The sequence below is a fragment of the Mobula hypostoma genome, chromosome 2 (genome assembly GCF_963921235.1).
Source record: "Mobula hypostoma chromosome 2, sMobHyp1.1, whole genome shotgun sequence".
Lineage (NCBI taxonomy): Eukaryota > Metazoa > Chordata > Chondrichthyes > Myliobatiformes > Myliobatidae > Mobula > Mobula hypostoma.
In genome coordinates, this window is record NC_086098.1 from 227,494,206 (window position 1) to 227,515,367 (window position 21,162).

General features: G+C 44.9%; 1 long non-coding RNA gene across 1 annotated transcript; it reads right to left on the minus strand.

The window, feature by feature from the left end:
* Nucleotides 1-16,783: 16,783 nt before the first annotated feature.
* On the minus strand, nt 16,784-18,909 carry LOC134336973 (uncharacterized). Its single transcript, XR_010015911.1, has 3 exons — nt 18,303-18,909; nt 18,033-18,083; nt 16,784-16,840 (listed from the first exon to the last, which is right to left on the minus strand). It is a non-coding gene; the product is annotated as an uncharacterized LOC134336973 (long non-coding RNA).
* Nucleotides 18,910-21,162: the final 2,253 nt, after the last annotated feature.

The window sequence follows — 21,162 nt, forward strand, 5'->3', positions numbered from 1 at the left end:
CATACTTCCTCAGCACTGCCTGCCCCTCCACCTATCTTCATATCATTCGCAATCTTGGCCACAAACCTTCAATTCCATCATCCAAATCAATAACATAAAACATGAATAGAAGTGCCCCAGCATTGCCCCCTGCAGAACATCACTAATCACCGGCAGCCAGCCAGACAAGGCCCCCTTTATTCTGACACTTCACTTCCTGCCAATCATCCAAATTTCTATCCCTGCCAGAATCTTGCCTGTAATTCTATGGGCTCTTATCTTGTTAACCAGCCTCATGTGTGGCGCTTTGTCAAAAGCCTACAACATCCACTGACTCTCCCTTGTCTATCCTGCTTGTTATTTCCTCCCATGCTTCCAACAGATTTGTCAGGCAAGATTTCCCCTTAAGGAAACCATGCTGACTTTTTTTATCATGTGCCTCCTAAAACCCCATCCTTAAGAATGGACTCCAACATCTTCCCAACAACTGCAGTAAGGCTAACTGGTCTATTATCTCCTTTGTTCTGCCTCCCTCCCTTCTTTAAAAAGTGGAGTGATAGTTGCAATTTTCCAGTCCTCTGGAGCCACTCCAGAATTTAGTAATTCTTGAAAGAGCATTACTAATACCTCCACAATCTCTTCAGCTACCTCTCGGATGATTGGGGTGTAGTCCATCTGGTCCAGCCGACTTTTTTACCTTCAGATCTTCCAGCTTCCCAAACACCTTCTTAGTAATAGCAATTACACTCACTCCTGTGGTGTCTTTCACTGTAAATAATAAAGCAAAATACTTATTCAGTTCACCCGCCATTTCTTTGTCCCCATTATTAACTCTCCAGTGTCATTTTCGAGCGGTCTGATATCCACTCCTGCCTCTCTTATTTTATACATCTGAAAAAAAAATTTCAGCTTAATGTGAAAAAGACTAAGGAGCTGGTGGTAGACCTGAGGAGAGCTAAGGTACCGGTGACCCCTGTTTCCATCCAGGGGGTCAGTGTGGACATGGTGAAGGATTACAAATACCTGGGGATATGAATTGACAGTAAACTGGACTGGTCAAAGAACACTGAGGCTGTCTACAAGAAGGGTCAGAGCCGTCTCTATTTCCTGAGGAGACTGAGGTCCTTTAACATCTGCCGGACGATGCTGAGGATGTTCTACGAGTCTGTGGTGGCCAGTGCTATCATGTTTGCTGTTGTGTGCTAGGGTAGCAGACACCAACAGAATCAACAAACTCATTCGTAAGGCCAGTGATGTTGTGGAGATGGAACTGGACTCTCTGACAGTGGTGTCTGAAAAGAGGACGCTGTCCAAGTTGCATGCCATCTTGGACAATGTCTCCCATCCACTACATAATGTACTGGTTGAGCACAGGAGTACATTCAGCCAGAGACTCATTCCACCGAGATGCAACACAGAGCGTCATAGGAAGTCATTCCTGCCTGTGGCCATCAAACTTTACAACTCCTCCCTTGGAGGGTCAGACACCCTGAGCCAAGAGGCTGATCCTGGACTTATTTCCTGGCATAATTTACATATTACTATTTAATTATTTATAGTTTTATTACTATTTATTATTTATGGTGCAACTGTAACGAAAACCAATTTCCCCCGGGATCAATAAAGCATGACTATGACTATGACTAAAACTTTTGGTATCCTCTTTGTTATTATTGGCTAGCTTACCTTCATATTTCATCTCTTCTCTTCTTATGGCTTTTTAGTTGGTTTTTAAAAGCTCCCCAATCCTCTACTTTCCCACTAATTTTTGAAATATTATATTCCCTCTCTTTTGCTTTTATGCTGTCTTTGACTTCCCTTGTCAGCCACAGTTGCATCATCCTCCCTTTAGAATACTTATTCATCTTTGGGATGCAAATATCCTGCAGCTTCTGAATTGCCCGCAGAAACTCCAACTATTGCTGTTCTGCTGTCATCCCTGCTAGTGTCCCCTTCCAGTCAACTTTGGCCAGCTCCTCGCTCATGCCTCTGTAATTCCCTTTAATCCACTGCAGTACTGGTGCATCTGATTTTAGCTTCCCCCTCTCAAACTGCAGAGTGAATACTATTGCGTTATGATCACTTCCTCCCCAGGGTTTCTTTACCTTAACCTCCCTGATCAAATCTGGTTGAATGCATAACACCCAATCCAGAATTCCCTTTCCCCCTAGAGAGCTCAACCACAAGCTATCTCATAGACATTCTACAAATTCCATCTCTTAGGATCCAGCACCTACCTGATTTTCCCATCTACCTGCATATTGAAATCCTCCATGATTATCATAACATTGTCCTTATTACAAGCCTTTTCTGTTTCCTGTTGAAATTTATGTCCTACATCCTGGCTATTGTTCGGAGGCCTGTATATTAGATTATTAGATTATGAGGACACTCAGTCCTCGTTTATTGTCATTTAGAAATGCATGCATGCATTGAGAAATTATACAATATTCCTCCAGAATGATATCACAAAAAAAAGGACACACCAAAGACTAACACTGACAAGACCACGTAATTATAACATATAGTTACAGCAGTGCAAAGCAATACCATAATTTGATAAAGAGCAGACCATGGGAATGGTAAGAGAAAGTCTCAAAGTTCCGATCGACTCCCGATGGTGCCCGATAGCAGGCGGCAGAAGGGAGAAACTCTCTCTGCCATAAACCTCCAGGCACCGACAACTGTCGATGCATTGGAAGCACCCGACCACAGCCGGCCCTGAGTCCGTCCGAAAACTTCGAGCCTCCGACCAGCCCTTCGACACTGAGCACCGAGCACCATCTCTGCTGAGCGCCTCGACCCCACCCCGGCCGCCGAGCAACAAGCAAAGCCAAGGATTTGGGGCCACCCCCTCCGGAGATTCCGGATCGCACAGTAGAAGCGGCAGCGAAAAAAGCATTTCAGAAGTTTCTCCAGATGTTCCTCCATTCTCTCACGTCTGTCTCCATCAAATCAGGATTGTGCATGGCACCCTACTTAACTCCCATCAGGATCTTTTTACCCTTGCCGTTTCTTATCTCTACTCATAGTTATTCTACATTTTTCAATCCTATGTCACCTCTTTCTGAGGATTTGATTTTCTTTTTTGCCAACAGAGTCACCCCACCCCCTCTAACTTTTTGCCTGCCCTTTCGAAACAATGTGTATCCTTGGACATTAAGCTCCCATCTTTTTTCAGCCATGACTCAGTGATGCCCACAATGTCACATCTGCCAGTCTCTGTAACTGTGCCACAAAATTATCTATCTTATTCCATATACTATGTGCATTCAAATATAACACCTTCAGTCCTATATTCATTGTGCCTTTATTAGTCAGGGAACTGAGTTCAAGAGCCAGGAAGTTATGTTTCTGCCTTATCTACCTCCAGTTAGGCTGCATCTGAAGTATTGCATTCATTTTTGGTTGTCTTATCATAGGAAGGATATCAAAGCTTTAGAGAGGATGCAGAAGTGGTTTACCAGGATGCTAACACGAGGAATTCTGCAGATGCTGGAAATTCAAGCAACACACATCAAAGTTGCTGGTGAACGCAACAGGCCAGGCAGCATCTCTAGGACGAGGGAGATGTCCTCCTTTTTTAAAGAAAGGGGCTTCCCTTCCTCCACCATCAACTCTGCTCTCAAATGCATCTCCCCCATTTCACACACACCTGCTCTCACTCCATCCTCCCACCACCCCACTAGGAATAGGGTTCCCCTTGTCCTCACCTACCACCCCACCAGCCTTGGGGTCCAACATATTATTCTCCGTAACTTACGCCACCTCCAACCACTAAGCACATCTTTCCCTCCCTGCCTTTCTCTGCTTTCTGCAGGGATCACTCCCTATGTAACTCCCTTGTCCATTCGTTCCCCCCCCATCCCTCCTGGCACTTATCCTTGTAAGCGGAACAAGTGCTACACATGCCCTTACACTTCCTCCCTTACCACCATTCAGGGCCCCAGACAGTCCTTCCAGGTGAGGCGACACTTCACCTGTGAGTCGGCTGGGGTGATATACTGCGACCGGTGCTCCCGGTGTGGCCTTCTATATATTGGTGAGACCCGACGCAGACTGGGAGATCGTTTTGCTGAACACCTACGCTCTGTCCGCCAGGGAAAGCAGGATTTCCCAGTGGCCACACATTTTAATTCCACGTCCCATTCCCATTCTGATATGTCTATCCACGGCCTCCTCTACTGTAAAGATGAAGCCACACTCAGGTTGGAGGAACAACACCTTATATTCCGTCTGGGTAGCCTCCAACCTGATGGCATGAACATTGACTTCTCAAACTTCCGCTAATGCCCCACCTCCCCCTCGTAACGCATCTGTTATTTATTTATATACACACATTCTTTCTCTCTCTCTCCTTTTTCTCCCTCTGTCCCTCTGACTATACCCCTTGCCCGTCCTCTGGGTTTTTTCCCCCCATCCCCCTTTTCCTTCTCCCTGGGCCTCCTGTCCCATGATCCTCTCGTATCCCCTTTTGCCAATCACCTGTCCAGCTCTTGGCTCCATCCCTCCCCCTCCTGTCTTCTCCTATCATTTCGGATCTCCCCCTCCCCCTCCCACTTTCAAATATCTTACTATCTCTTCTTTCAGTTAGTCCTGACGAAGGGTCTTGGCCCGAAACATCGACTGTACCTCTTCCTAGAGATGCTGCCTGGCCTGCTGCGTTCACCAGCAACTTTGATGTGTGTTACCAGGGTGCTGCCTGGATTTGAAAGAAGAAAAGGGTGGATAAACTTGGATTGTTTTCTCTGGAGTGGTAGATGCTGAGGGGAGATTTGATAAAGGCTCATTAGATTATATGAGGCGTAGACAAGACAACCAGAATCTTCTTCCGAGGGTTGAAATGTCTAATAGCAAAGAGGGTGTATTTAAGGTGAGAGGGTTAAGTTTGAAAGGGGTCCGCAAGGCTTTTTTTTTTGCAGAGAGTGATGAGTGCTTGCAATGCGCTGCCTGGGTTGGTGGTGGGGGCAGATGTAACAGGCATTTAAAAGGCCTTTATCTAGGCACATCAATGTGCAGGGAATAGAAGGATATGGACATTGTGTAGGCAGAAGGGATTGGTTTAGTGGGTTTTTTGATTACAAAATGTAATTAGTTGAGCACTGTATTGTGGGCTGAAGGGCCTGTACTGTTCTATGTTCTACTGACTTCAACTCCTCTTCTTTATCCTTGATTCCTCAACTTTCAAATATTTATCTATCTCCATCTTCATCAATCACACCTCCACCTTCAGGGGCTGAGAATTCCAGAGATTAATTCCCCTCTGAGAGTAGAAATTTCTAGGCATCTCTATTTTAAACAAATGGACCCTTATCTTGTAACTACTTCTCTTTATTTATGACTCTCCCACTAGTGGAAACATCTCAACATCTACCCTGTCAGGTTGCTTGGGATCCTGTATGTCTGGAAATGGTCACCCCTCGTTCTTCTAAACTCCAAGGCATACTGACTCGGACCATCCAGGTCCTGTTGATTAGACAACCCTCTCATCCTATGATTGAACGGCAGAGCAGACTCGATGGGCTGAATGGTCTCGTTCTACTCCAATATCTTATGGTGTTCAGTAATGAGGAGAGAGTAGACAAGTTGGGCTTGCTTCTTGCTTTACGCATTCAGAGAAGGTCGTGTGGGAAGAATGCAGATTGAGGTATACAAAGTCAGGAAGGGTATAGACAGTGAACAGAGGCGTTCTTGACCAGAAGTCAAAGTTTTAAGGGATGCGAGGTTTAAAGAGGATATGAGGATTTATTTTTTCACCCAGAGAGTGGTGAAAACTATAACACACTTCCTGAGGGTCTGCTAGAGGCAGGTATTCTCTCAACATTTAAGTATTTAAATGAGTTTTTTCTTAAGAGATACAGCATTGGCCCTTCCAGCCCAATGCCCATGCCATTTAATCCATATGTCTTCGGAAATTGGGAGGAAATGGGAGCATCCGGCGGAAACCTGCGTAGTCATGGTGCGAGCGTACAGACAGCGGCAGGAATTGAACCCGGGTTTCTGACGCTGTAAGTATTACGTGAACCGCTACACTACCGTGCTGCCCCAAGAGCCCCAAGGCTGCAAGGCAGGTAGTGAAAATAGCTTTAACAGAGAAACCGTACATAACTGATGGCCGGCTTAGACATCATAGGCTGAAGGGCCTGTTTCCTGCTGTATAAATCTATGTCTCTATTTCAGATCACAGATATTTTTGCTTGAATTTCATCAAGAATTTCATTCCAGTCATTTGGAATCTTTACCCAGTTCAATGTGCTCTTCCCATTTAAATGCAAATCCACTTCTCGTCCAGCCCTTCTTTAAACTCAGTAAGGAGTTTAAACTCCTACCAAACACAGTAAGGAGAGTTGAGGAGAACTTTATTCCATAGGCTCAAGAGAGATTAAATAAAACTCCCTTCCACTCTGTTCCATAATAGTTAGGTGGGCTACTTTGAAATTCTGGAGCCCACCATGTAAGCTGTCCATCTGAAGTAAATTATCAACAATAAATGTTGATTTATTAGCCGGAACTAGTTCATCAGCCAGAACTATTCCCCCCCCCCCCCACCCCAGCTGTGTGGGATACTCTCTAATCTTTCTTGTTCAGGTTAACCAATCCACTTTGAAGGGCCTCTGTCCTCGAAGGGATGATTCTTAAGCAAGTAATTCCTACCTCAAGCAAAATCTTCAATTAATACAGAGATACGTGTAAATAGGATCAGGAAGTTTATCTCTTGCCCTCGCCGGGCACTGCTTGGTTTCAAATCTAACACAGGACTCTATCTTACTTTATAAAGGCTTTGAATGGACTACAAGTTTCTTCATGGTGGTTGAAACTGCACCTCCGTTATAAACCTGACTGACACTTTCTTTCCAGTGGCTACACATGAATTTGTGGAGAAAGCTGATATGGCACTGTTCCCTTTGAAGAAGAATGAAATTAATTATCAAGTATTATATATTCGATGGGAACATCAAATATAATTATAGAAGGATGCAAATGAGGGTCCTGTGGGTTGTAGAGACGTCTTCCTCAGGCAAGAGGCAGAAGTTAAGATTATTTCACTTTCAGTACTGTCGATATGAAGGACATCTGATGTTCAGGCCTCTGCTCCGTGCTTCATGTTCAGAGGCCAGTCACATGGATGGATGATGAAGGGCATCGTAGAAGTCGGGCTGTCCCAGGGTCAGCAGTTCCTTGCCAGCAGGAGACACGAGGCCCAGTGAGTCAGCAAGCCCAGAGCTCGAGGCCTGGAGTCGTGAGTCCCGTCATCAGCTAGACTGGGAGTCGGAAGATTGAAGCCCAAAGGTCAATCAGAAATCCAGAAGTCAAAGTCCATTGGCCAAAGGCTGGAGGCCTGCCTGCAGTTGGAGAAATGTCCGTGTGTATGGGTGGATGGATTGGGGGGGGAAGGTGGGGAGAGGAAAGGGGCTTGTTTCAGCCCTTCATCAGGACTGGAAATGATCCTTCATCAGGATAAGGTGGGGGAAGGGAAGGAGGCCACGCTGGCAGAGGATAGGTGGAGCCAGGTGAGGGGGAAGGTAGGTGGGTGGGGGAGGATGAAGTGAGAAGCTGGGAGGTGATAGGTGGAAAGGGTAAAGAGCTGAAGGAGAAGGGATCCGACAGGAGAGGAGTGTGGACTGTGGGAGACAGGATAGGTGGAGGGACAGCAGAGGAAGATGGTAGGCAGGTGAGGAGAAGAGAAGGGGTAAGAGGGAACCAGAATGGGGAATGGGAAAAGAGAAGTTTCAAGGGTACATTTAATGTCAGAGAAATGTATACAATATACATCCTGAAATTCTTTTTCTTTGAAAACATCCACAAAAACAGGCGTGCCCTAAAGAATGAATGACAGTTAAATGTTAAAACCCAAAGTTCCTCCCAGCTCCCCCTCCCATGCATAAGCAGCAGCAAAGCAACAATCCGCCCCACCAGAAAAAAGCATTGGCACCCCCCCCCGACCGAGCACTCAAGCGTGCAGCAAAGCGTCAATAAAGACAGACTTGCAGTACACCCAAAGACTACTCATTCACCCAGTAATTCGACGTACCACAGGCTCTGGCTCTCTCCCTAATAAAGGAAAAAGAGATGTCTCCATTTCACAGTGAGAGGGGAGACATAACAAACAACTCACTGATTTACAATGTTAAAAGTCTGTTGCGTCGCTTCTTCCGAACCCTGTGCCCAAAGAACTCGGGTCTCTGGGCAGACAGCCAGCTCGCTGTTTTCAATCTTCCGTCTCCCAGGACACACCAGTTTCCTGTGGTGGCACCGCCCTCGAGTCTGCCCGCCTCCAGAGCCACGAAATCACAGAACTCTGAAGGCACGCTAGTCTTCCAGGCTGCGTCCTTGGCATATCGAAAAGCAGCCGGTCATGAGACCCCAAGAACAGGTCCCATTCCCGCAAAGAACCGAAGTCAGTGTGTAACTCCAGGTCAGGGTCTTCAAAAGAACCCTGAAAGGGAAAAATAGAGATATTAAAGCTGGAAATAGAGCTGTTTCCAAAAATGCAAGCGAAGGAGTTGCTGTTTAACGCCATCTTAACTCTGCCTCCAACTCTGTCTGAAGTTGCAAAAATCAATGTTCATGCCATCAGGTTGGAGGCTACCCAGACAGAATATGAGGACTTGTCCTTGAACCCGATAGTGGCCTCACCATGGCAGTAGAAGAGTCCCTGGAACAACATGTCAAAATGGGAAAGCAAAGTGGAATTAAAATGGCTGGCTACCGGGAAAATCTGCTTGTTGCAGACAGAGCAAAGGTATTTGACAAAGCGGTCCCCCCAGTCTTTGTCTGGTCTCAATGTAGGGGCAACCCCAACCAGAGCACTGGATACAGTAGGTGACCCAGACGGACTGGCAGACGAAGTGTCACCTCACCAGAAAGGACTGTTTTGGGCCCTGAATGGGCAGTGCAGCATTTGAGTCACTTGCGGGGATAAGTGTCAGGAGGGAGGCCAGTGGGGAGGGACAAATGGACAAGGGGATCACAGAAGGAGTGATCCCTGTGGAAAGCGGGGAGTGGGTGGGAGGTAAAGATGTGTTCCCATTGAAGATGGTGGAAGTTGCAGAGGATGATGTGTTGGATACAGAGGCTCATGGGATGATAGGTAAGGACAAAAGAAACTCTATCCTTCTTATGGCGACAGGAAGGTGCATGTCCAGGAAATGGAAGAGATGTGGGTGAGGACATCTGAGTTTATAGCCTTATGCACAAGTACAGTGAGGTACAGGTAGAATGAAATTCTTGCTTGCAGCATCGTCCCAGGTGCATAGGTTTGGACAAAACACAAAATATAAATTGTACAATACAGTAAAGAAACAAACTGTGTAAAGCAAGTCAATATTGCAGAAATAAACACAATCAGGGCCAAGGTCATGGTAGCAGTAGGGGTGGACTATAGTGTTCAAAGTCAAGTTTATTGTCAAGCAATGAAAAACTTACTTGAAGCAGCATCACAAATACCACCTGATAAGTAGCATTCACAAGTAAAACATAAATTATACACATTTTTTATGAGAAAGTAGAATTGGAAAAACAACAGTTAAATTTGTAGACTCAACCAGCTCCATCATGGACACTAGCCTCCCGACCATCGAGGACGGTTTTTAAAAGGTGATGCCTCAAGAAAGAGCTGTCCATCTTGAAAGACATTCACCATCCAAAACATGCCCGTTCTTCATTACTACCACCAAGGAGGAGACACGGGAGCCTGAACATTTTAGGAACAGCTTCTTCCCCTCTGCTGTCGGATTTCTTAATGGTCCATGAATCCAAGAACACTACCTCACTGATTTGCTCTCTTTATGCACTATTTATTTTTAATATTTTTTCATTGTGACTTCGATAATTTTATGTATTGCACTGTACTGTTTGAAGTTCAAAGTAAATTTATTATCAAAGTACATAAACGTCACCATTTTCTTGTGGGCATACTCAATGAATCTATAGAATAATAACCATAATAGAATCAATGAAAGACCACTCAGCTTGGATGTTCAACTATTGTGCAAAAGACAACAAATTGTACAAATGCAAAAAGAAAGAATAATAATTAAATAAATAATGAATGCATATAAATAATTAAAATAATAAATAAATAGATAGATAGATAAATATCAAGAACATGAGATGAAGAGTCCATTGGTTGTGGGAACAGTTCAGTGATGGGGCAAGTGAAATTGTGTGAAGAGCCTGATGGTCAAGGGGTAGGTAATAACTGTTTCTGAGCCTGGTGGTGTGGGTCCTGGGGCTCCCGTATCAAAACAACAAATTTCACTACAATTGTCTCCGATAATAAACAGGATTCTGAATGTGAAAGTGGTCAACATGGCCATGGTGTTGCTAAGCTGCAGTGATTAGGGTTTTGCCGGTTAGTTCAAGAACTGTTGCTGAAATAGGTTTGTGTGAAGCATTTCAAGAACCTGATAGCTGTAGGAATGTAACTGTTCCTCATCCTGGCGGTGAGGGATTTCAGGCTTCTGTACCTCCTGCTGATACTGGTATTGAGAAGAGGCTGTGACACAACTGGCAAGGGTTCTTGATAATGGATGCAGCCTTCCTGAGGCAGTACCTGTGCTGTCAGAGGCGGGGAGGGCTGTGTTTGTGATGGACCGGGCTGTGTCTACTCCTCTCTACAGCCTCTTGCATTCCCGTGCATTGGAATTGCCATTCCAGGCTGTGACGCAATCAGTCAGGATATCCTCTACAGTACATCCACAGAAGTTTATTAGAGTATTTGTTGACGTGCTACTTATCATGACATGAGCTTCCTAGAACAACAATAACTTGCATTTAATGTGGCAACATCAGAAGGAAAAAAACCCTGCATTTACGTAGCACCTTTCACCACCTCAGGGCATCCCCATATGTTTACAATTAACAAAAGATTTCTGGAGTGGAATCACTGCACCATGACACCTGAGCTGAGCGTAGTATGTCGCCAAGCAGGAGTCGTCTCTACCACTGAAAGCAGATCAAAGGAGATTCACTGGGGTAATTCCTGGGATGAAAGGGAGGGGCTAGACAGTCTGAGCTAAGCACAGCAATATGGTAAATGCTCAGACTGACTATTTCAATTATTAATTCAATAAGGTAACTTGGTTACAAGGTGCCAGATATTTAACATCGAGGTGCTCCGGATTTTCCTCTCTGGTGAATGTCTGGAACTCGCTACTGATGGTTGTAGATGCTGGGCCACTGGGTATATTTAAAGTGGGAGATGACATTTCTTTAAAGATTTGGAGAACAGAGGAGGAAATGAGGCCGGCGGGGATGATCAGCTGTGGTCATATTGAATGAGAGGGTGGGCTTGAGGGAGCTGCCGACCTCTCCTGGCCCGGTGTTGTTATGTGAAGGATGATTGTCGACTGCTACACTGGTAGAACCTTCTGGACCTTCTTCAAGTGTTGCCGTGGTTAGATGGCGCTTTGACTTAACGGCTCCCTGTCCAGGCAATGTCGTGCGTGACCCTAATGCAGTCTGTGACGGTAGCGAAGGGAGTGACAACTTTAGAGGTTCACAAAGCAGAGTTGCCGTGCCGAGACTGACGGTACTCTGCACCGGGGTGTCACAAGTTCTTGCGGTTGTTAGTATGTGGCCAGTCAGGTGTGCTCTCCACCACGGGAGGCAGTGCAAAGGATTACCATCGAGGTAATTCCTGGGATGAAAGAGAGGGGCGAGACAGTTTGGATCCACATTCCTTGCAGTTTAGAAACGTGAAGGGTGACCTTAGGAGGTAGATGTTGACACGTTGAGACACAACATCAAGATATTGTTATACCCATCCTTAGTGGCTGGTGGGAGAATCCACACAAAGCGAATATAGTTACAGAACAAGGGACCAGTCATTTAAAACTAAAGGGCATCGAAATTTCTTCTGTCAGAGCGGAGCCTCTCAAATTCTCTGCCCGTGAGGGTGGTGGAGGCTAGGTCACTGGATATATTCTAGGCATGGGTAGATAAGTATTTGAAAGGCGGAGAGGTTGAGGATGATGGGGAACCGAAGGGGAGTGGAAACCAGCATAGATCAGCTCTGATCACATGGTACGGCAGGGCTGGCTGGAAGGGACTACTCCTACTTTCTTGTGTTCTTAAGGGGACATTCCACAGTATTACAGTTGCTGCTGAGTGAATGGTAGCAGCAATGATGAGGGAGTGTGGGGAGTGGGAGTAGATTCCCAGAGCATCAAAGGCAGCTCAACAGTGTGGTAAGATCAACTGGCTGGAGAGGGCATGTTCTTCGTGTAAAGGGGCTACACATACAACTGCCTGCTGCTGTGGGCTGAAATGAAGCCTTCTTTTCATCGATCTCCCTCGAGCAGAAACAAACAGCAGAGTATGAGTTGTGGAAGGGATCGGCTGCACATGAAATTACAGCCCAGGGACGTGTCAGAATCAAACTTCTCGTCACAGGTACGCCCGGGAGCAATGAAAAACCTACTTTTGGCAGCATCACATGCACACGGCTTCATGTAAGCAGTGTTCACAAAAATATAAATTAAACAACTTTTACAACACAGAACACAATTAGGATTTTAAAAAGTCCACTTGGTTCAAAGTGGTCAGAGTTTTGCTAATCTGTAGTGTTTAGGGTTTTGCCAGTGAGGTTGTAGCTGAAGCCCCAAGTTACATCCCAGTGAGGATTAAGATCAGAACTTCTAGGTGAGTGATAGGCTTTTTGTTCTGTGAGTAGGTGCGCTGCAGATGAACTCGCATTTTGTCCTAATACCATCACTTGGAAGGGCTGAAGACAAGCAGATGAATTATCCTGTGGCCGGTAAGACAGCCAGAAGTGTGCACAAGGCTGAAGGATGGATGCAGTAAAGGTGCAGCAGTTTCTTAAAGTTCGAAGTACATTTATCATCAAAGTATCTATACTTTATACAACCTTTGGGTTCATCTTCTCACAGGCAGCTACAAAACAAAGAAACCCAACAGAACCCGTTAAAACAAAGGAAGACTATCAAACACCCAACGTGCAAAGAGGAAAAAAACATGCAGACAATGAAAGTCAGCAAATTGCATTGAGAACTGAAGTTCACAGAAGTGAGTCCACACGGTGATGGCTGCAGGCCACAGCCACAGTTCAGTGCAGAGATGAGTAAAACATGCAGAGCAGCAGTTGAACTGGCCCATCACTCACCTTTTCGATCTGGCCTGGCGCTAAAATCCTTCAAACCTCAGGTCATTCCTCGATTTCAGACCCAGGGCCTGCCACTTCGATACGTCCGCCACTTAAATTTGGCCCATGTCCATCTTTTCCAATTCAGCTCGGTGCTTAAATCAATCAAAGCTCAGATTGTTCCTTGTTCTCGCCCCGCCACCTTGACTCCGCGTTGCCTCCGCTCTCCTTGACTCAGTTCTGCTGAATCGAATGGCCTCCAGGTCCACACCAGCCAAACATTGGCTGATTCCCCGCTCTCCGGCTCGGACCCCAGCACCTTGTTACACATCACACCGCAACCATCCTGCATGATCAAGACTTCCGCTCCCCCTGCAAAAATGCCAAGTCATACAGGCGGTTCTAAAGCTCAGCTCCGACAGGGGAGTTACAAGCTATTGTTGGCAGTGATCGTTCACCAGGTAATAAAGTATCTAGTTGTTTTCTTTGTTTTATTTGCCACCAGCAAGTAGTTGCTGATCTTCACCAGAACCATCTTAAACCAGAAGTTGCTCTTCTGAAGGACAAAGTGGCCTACAGAGTCCAATGTAAGGAACAGTTGGAAGAACTCCTCATGTGAGTCTGCCTTTCAGGTTACCCCCAATTCAGTCCCACAGTGAACGAGCTGGTCTAGTCCCACTGTCACCCAGAAAAAAAGTCACATATCTACCTTGAAATAAGGTCTCAACCTGCTGAAGCTCTGAAAACTTGGTGGAGAAGAACTTCATTCATAACCTACATCGAGGGAGAGGAGGACATCCTGTAATTGTGACTCTCTTCACAAGAGATGACACATCCTACAGTGATAACTACACAGGGATCCAAACCCCTGCCTCCTTCCACGGGAAAGATCATTGTTTGTGCTATGAAACCCACAGGCTCAAAACACATCTTGCAGAATGATAGAATGGACACCTGGTTGGCCAGTTAATGCCTGATGAAGCTCTCTGAGCATGCTAAGGTGTGGGAGTCAGAAACCAATAACAGGCTCAGAGAAGCAGTGTTTGAGACCGATTGACAGCAGAATTCTGAGTTGGGAATTGTTCTCGGGAAGCCACCTGTAGTAATTAGAGCTGTGAACTACTGGGGCCAGTTCAACTGAAATTGTGAGATGACATCTCCGTAGAAACCAAAGCCTAATTTTCTCTGTGGATTGTTTCCATGGTAATGGAGATAATCAAAGGCCTTGATAAAGAAGAGAAATACCACCCGATCCAGAGAAGAAAAGGATCCTTGTACCCTGTCAGGAACCAGCAACCATCTGTTCCTCTCTATTTGGTTGGCTCAGTATTAATAACTTAAGATACCACACATTGGTGGGCCGCTAAGTGGAATGTAAAGCGATAACTCATAGTCCTGTTGCCATGGGGCCAAGGAGGGTGAAATGGGTTGGACAAGAACTAGACTGGCAAGGAGCAATTGTCTTACAGGAGGAATAAGAAGGAGATGAGCCCTGGAAACAGGATTAAATTCCTCACCAAACCGTGGAACAGCACAAGAAGCAGGGACCAGCACTTGCAAAGAAAGACCTTCCTGGGATTCAGAGAATGTTGGCTATACCATGTCTGCCTGAGACTGATAACCTCTGGTCTGGGCAGGTAGTAATTACATTGCGTAGCCTGTGAGTGCTTTTATTTTGTCTTTGTGATTAAGAGTTCAGATATAGTTACCTTTCATAATCATCAGTGGGGCGTCTCCATCTAAGTGCAAATTCAGTGTAACATTCAGACAACACAGCTGGGAGTTATTTTTGACAGTTGTACATCGACTTCTCTCGGTAGAAATATAAAGAGACATAATGAATGAACTGGTGAAACATTTAGAAGAGAATGGCATTTGAAAGTATTTAGATAAGAGATGGCCAACGGGGATCATGAATGTGATTATGGAGTGTAGAGGCCAGGGTTCCTTTGGGTGAAACTTCAGGAAGATTGCAATAACATACATGCATATGAATTATAGGTAAGGAAAAGGGAAAGTGAAGAGTTATTCCAAATATTGAAAGTGGTAGGAAAATAATGAATGGTGTAATGGGGCCATGAAAGCAAACACAGTGCAGGGGGCGCTCTTGAATCAGGTTTGGAAGCAGGTGGCGATGAAGCTGACAAGGAAAAAAGAGGCCAAGGAACAGCTGACAAAGACTGAGCAAGGTATTCTGATCTGCGGACTACGCTGCTTGTTTTACAATGTGGTCACACCCACCAGGCAAATGGTTGCCATCCAGACAGATCATGACATACATAATTACATCACCATAGTTACAGTTGTCATTGCCGGGAGGGGAGGGGAAGGGGGTTGGGTAGTGAGGGTAAAATCCCACTACCTACTAAATATCCTCAGTGGTGTGCGTCTCAAATAGCCTCTGATAACCAAGTCCAGCCTTCACGATTGGCTAAGCTACTAAGCCCAGTGGAACCATTTCTAGTGGCAGGAGAAGGGTCAAAGGCAGGTTACTAGCATCTTAAAACCAGAGGCTTAGGGGAGATGGCGCTTGTCAGCCGTGGTTGGCAGCTCATCTAGGAGAAGGAAAATTCTGATCTCAAACCTCTGTTGCCTTGCAGCTACACCCACTTATGGGGAAGACTTCGGGAGTAAACTCTGAGGAAAGATCCAGAGCTGGAGTCCCTAAGGCAGTCCTACATTGAGTTCAACACTGACTGGCATCTCCTGTGACATTGCTGGTACCAAACTGTATTTGTCTCTGTCCTTCCTCTGGATTCATCAGCTGTGTGGCGAGGGGGAGCCTGCTGCCTGGGCAACAGCTCGCTCTCCGTATCGTACCACCCAGGCTTGCATATCAACTGAACGTAGACGGTCTAGGATGCAACGTCAATGGTTGACTCTGACTGATGGAGACCCTCTCTCTCAGTAAAGAGAAAATAAAATGCAGAATTTACTGCGCATATATTCACTGGAGTTTAGAAGAAAGAGAGGGCATCACTTGGAAACATACCGAATATTGAAAGGTCTGGACAGAGGGGTGTATCAGGAGTTCAAGAGGTCAGCTTGAAATGTTTGTGAGATCCATTCAAGAGTCTGATAACAGTGGAATCGAATTTGTCCTTGAGTCTGGTTGATAAGTGTTTTCAACCTTTACCTTCTGCTTGACTGGTGGGGTGGGGGGGTCGTCATCAAGAAAAGGGAACGGCCAGGGTGGGACCAAAGTGATGATACAGCAGCAGGACGTGTAGACAGAGTCAACAGAGGGGAGGCTGGTTTGTGTGGTGTCTTCACAACCCTTCACTTTCTTGTGGATAAGTACGTGGTTATCTGGAACACACTGCCAGATGAGGCGGGAAGATTACAGTGCTTAAAGGGTATTTTGACAGGTAAGGCATAGGAGTATACGGACAACTGAGATCTGCATAAAGTGCATCGGTTCAGCGTGGACAAGGTGCCCGTGGCAGTCACATCACTAAGCAGTGATGATGGTGAGGAGATTGACTGGGTTGATCCCACTGTTTTAGCTAGTAGATGCCCCGTTAACTGTTCTGGCCCTTGAGGTGGGTTCTGTCCTGAGATACCAGATCATCAGCTCTCTGCCCGTCTATGGCACCATAATCAGTCACCTGGGATGAGGCTCTGGATAGCAAGAGCTTGTCATATTTCTTACCTTATACCATAATCCAGTCAGCTGACATGATAAAGGAGGTGCTTCAGTAGACTGGGCCGGAGGACCCGAATACCACCATTGTGACAGGAACCCAACGAAGTGTACTGCACAGATCGGATGACAGAAGAGGTTAAATTATTGGTGATTTGCTCAGTTTCCACATTTTTAGCCGCACTGTGGCAGGGTGCAGACAAAGGGATGTAATTAACCCACGGCAGCATGACCAAGTCATCCTGAGACTTTTGTACCTGAAGCTGGCTGCTGGCCCTGGTACGACCAAAGTGAAAATGAGCAAATCAGTTTTACAAGATTTGGTTCCAAAAAGCAGTCAAGATAATTAGTGGTGACTGTTCTTGTTAGGATACGCTTGTAAGGGTGGGGGGGGGGCAGTTTAGAGTTGGGTGCCCAGTGGTACTGAATGAAGTAGGAGGCCATTTTACTGTGTCTTTACAGGATACAGTGAGCTCCTGAACTGCTGTAAATTTCAGTAAGAAATAGATACTTCATGGCAAACAAAAACTACAATTACTGATACTCACAGATTTGAATGGAAAATCAGCCCCTCAGATTTGGGAAGTTTGTTTCTTTTTAAACACTCGTGCCTGGTTGTTCCAGCCAGGAAATCCAGAGAGAGAGTATATCTGAATCAGATGAGAAAACAGGGCCTATCTTTTGACCCAGTCAATTCAGGCATTTGGAAGATAGTTACTGAGATTGATTTGTCTAACAGTGCCAGCAGATTTATACTCAAACAGAATTTACACTGCTGCTCAACCACGGAGAAGGTGACTGTCCTGAGAGGAATGTTTCGGATTGTTTGTCACTCAGGTGAGGTAGGACAGAGGTGGAATGGCAAAGTCAAAGGGAATGGGTTAATCTAAAGGTCCAGATCACCGGCCCCAGAAACAGCATGGACTTCTCAAGCAGGCAGTGGCTGAGGTCTGACAGGTGAATGACAGCCTCCTACGGTAGGGAGTTAGACCTAAGCACTTCCACTAACAATTCTCCCATACAGCTTGCTCGAAAAGCTGATGGGTCCTGCAGACCGACAGCTGATTGCCAGGATTAAATGAAGTGACTCCTTTAATGGCCCAAACTGCGGCTGATAGTCGGAAGACAATAATGGATCTGTTTCCCCAGGTCAAGTAGCTTATGTTATTGGACATTAGCAATGCATTTTCGTCCATACTGTTAGCTCAAGATTGTCAGTATAAATTTGTATTTACGTTCCAGGGACAGTAATATACCCAGACTTGTCTTCCCCAGAGATCTCATGACATCCCATCCATATCTCACCAGCCATTAGCTCCTTCTCTTGACCACAGTTACTTGATACGACATATTGCCCTTAAGGAAGAGTACAGAGGAATATTTATAACTACAAAAAAAACTTTCTCAGCTTCTTCAGATAGTGAGATTAAAAGCACAAACGAGAGAGAAGGTATTGTTTTAGGGACAGTGTCGAAGAATTTACAGAGATTACCATATTTTACTGTAAAAGAATTCCATCTACAAATTACTGTAAGAGACTTTACCCCATTAGCAAACAGAAATAAAGACACTGACCTCGGTATAAGGTTAACACTTTAATATGTGATCACAGGGAGCCATTGCCTTACAACTCTGCCAATGTCAGGTTAGATCTTAAATTTATACAGTAAACTTTGGGTATGAGCCAACAGCCAAAAATACTTGGTCAGTGATTTCAAGGAGCACTTGTTAGGTATGAGCAAGACTACAAATGTTCCTGCGTAATACACAAAATTAGAATTGCACGTCTAGTCAGTTCTTCTCCAATATCGGACAAAGGTTAACAATACCTCACCACTGGCATGATCTATTGCTAGCTATTGTTAGCTCGCACAAATAAGGCAGTGTCTGCATCTTATCTTATCACCCTCATGAGCCAAGTCTTGACCAATACTTAGCTAGTCAAGCTTGACAACAAAAGTTAATTCAAAATTTAATTCTCTTTTAATTTTCTTTCACAGACAGTAATCACACAGGGAAAGCAAGAACTAGAACAACAACAATGCTACCTTCAAAGCTTCAAAGTAAACTGATCATGAAAGTACATATATATTACCATATACTACATTGAGAAACATTTTCTTATCGGCTTTCACAGAAGAAATACAATAGAATTTTACAAAAAAAACTTCAAGAACAATGACAGCCAACTGATGTGCAAAAGAAGACAAGCTATGGAAATAAAAATAACACTGAGAACCATGAGTTGTAAAGGGTTCTTGAAAGTGAGTCTGTAGATCGTAAAATCCGTTCAGAGTAGTGGTGGATTAAGTTATCTGCACTGGTTCAGGAGCCTGATGGCTGCAGGGTATGAACTATTCCTAAACCTGTTATGGGTCCTATGGCTTCTGATGCCAATAGCAAGGAGAGAACATGGCCTGGACAATAGAGATCTTTGATGATGGAGGCTGCTTTCCTGTGGCAGCATTCCATGTAAATGCAAAGCTTTGCACTGGGCTATATCCACCTCTTTCAGTAGCCTTTTCTGTTCCCGGGCATTGGTGTTTCCATGCCAGGCCATGATGCAACCAGTTAGGATACTTTCCACTGTGCATCTATGGAGGTTTGTCAAAGATTAGGTAACATGCAGAATCTCCACAAACTTCTAAGCAGAGGAGTTGTTGTGCCTTTTTTGTGATGATACTTACACTCAGTGGCCACTTTATCAGGTACCTCCTATACTTAATAATGTGGACACTGAGTGTATGTTCATGGTCTTCTGCTGCTGTAGCTCATCCACTTCATGTTGTGTATTCAGAGATGCTCTTCTGAACACCAGTATTGTAACATGTGTTTATTTGAGTTACTGTCGCCTTCCTGTCAGCTTGAACCAGTCTGACCGTTCTCTGACCTCTCTCATTAACAAAGCATTTTCACCCACAGATCTGGCACTCACTGGATTTTTTTTTTGTTTGTTTGTTTTTCGCTCCATTCTCTGTAAACTCTAGAGACTGCCATGTGTGAAAATCCCAAGAGATCAGCAATTTCTGAGAAACTCAAACCCTTCTGTCTGGCACCAACAATTATTCCATGGTCAAAGTCACTTTGATCTCATGGCCTGGTGGTCACTTCGACCACCAGGCCATGAGGAGAATGGGATTCTTGTCAGTGTTCTCAGGAGCCATCAGTCATCCGTTCCTCAGTACCTGACTGGCTCAGTACGGATAATGAAAATGCCACACATCAGCGAAGCCATACATGGAGGGTGATATTGTGCCAACCAAAAGTACAATGGGACAAAGATGGCTGAAAAGGTATGGATCTGAACTAAAATGGCAGAGGTGGAAGATTGTCATTGAAGGAGTAGGAGGCAGGTGAGTCCTGAACCAGGATCTAACTCCTTACCAAACTTTGAAACTTGGGACCAAGACTTGCATGGAGAGACCTTAAGTCAGGATTCTGAGATTGTTGGGTACCCTATGTCTGAGATTGGTCACCAAGTGTCTTGACAGGTAAAATACTGAACAAGCTGTGAGTGATTGCAATTAAAGACTTGAATGAAGCTAGGTATACGTTTCACCAGTTGTCAGTGTTGTGCCTTTAAGAAGGGTTCAAATTCAGCACAGCCGAATCCCTCTCAACAGTTTCTTCCCAGTCACTAGAGCCCTGCCCATTGAATTGTGACCCATCCAGAGGCACAGTGGACATGCTCTTCTCCCTGTGACAACTCTAAGAGAAATATAGGGAACAGACTGATCTAACTGCTGGAGACAAAAGCTAACAACAGAAATAGGGAGCCCTGCCCTCTCTTGGACTGGGAGGGCCTCAAAGTTCACAAACAATTTACTGATGTGGATGACCTGTGCAATTACAATGATTTTTTTTTTCTGTAAGGATTCATCAATGATCTATCAGAAGGCAAATTAAATAATTGACCACTATTGTCAACTTTAATTAGTTCTGTCTAAAAATAGTTATTTCTGCACAAGATATTCTTCAATCTTCTTCAGTAAATTCACAAAGATAATCTCACTGCAGTGTTGAACCAGTATTAGATTCTGTTTAACATTAGGTAAGTAGTCTTCAGGGACTTGACAGAGAAGTTATAAGTAACATGACAAATCAAATGCCTTATGACTCATGTACTGGAGTCGGCCAGTGGAATGATTATTAACTAGACCCCTAGCCCCTTGAGGTGTGTATAAATCTCTGGATCAGAGAATCTATTTTCACTGTTGTGCTTCACTATCAATATATCTAACACAAAATCAGGACAGCAGTCCAATACAACAACCTGTTGGTTTAACACTAATATATAATCTCTTCCACACTACAAATACTGCAGGATTCCCAAAGTTCTGAGGCTGCTCCATCGGTATCCTAGTATCACACCAAGAACATTAATCACTGTTACTTCCCTCCAGGGCTGAACAACTTTCTATGCCTTGTCAGTGTA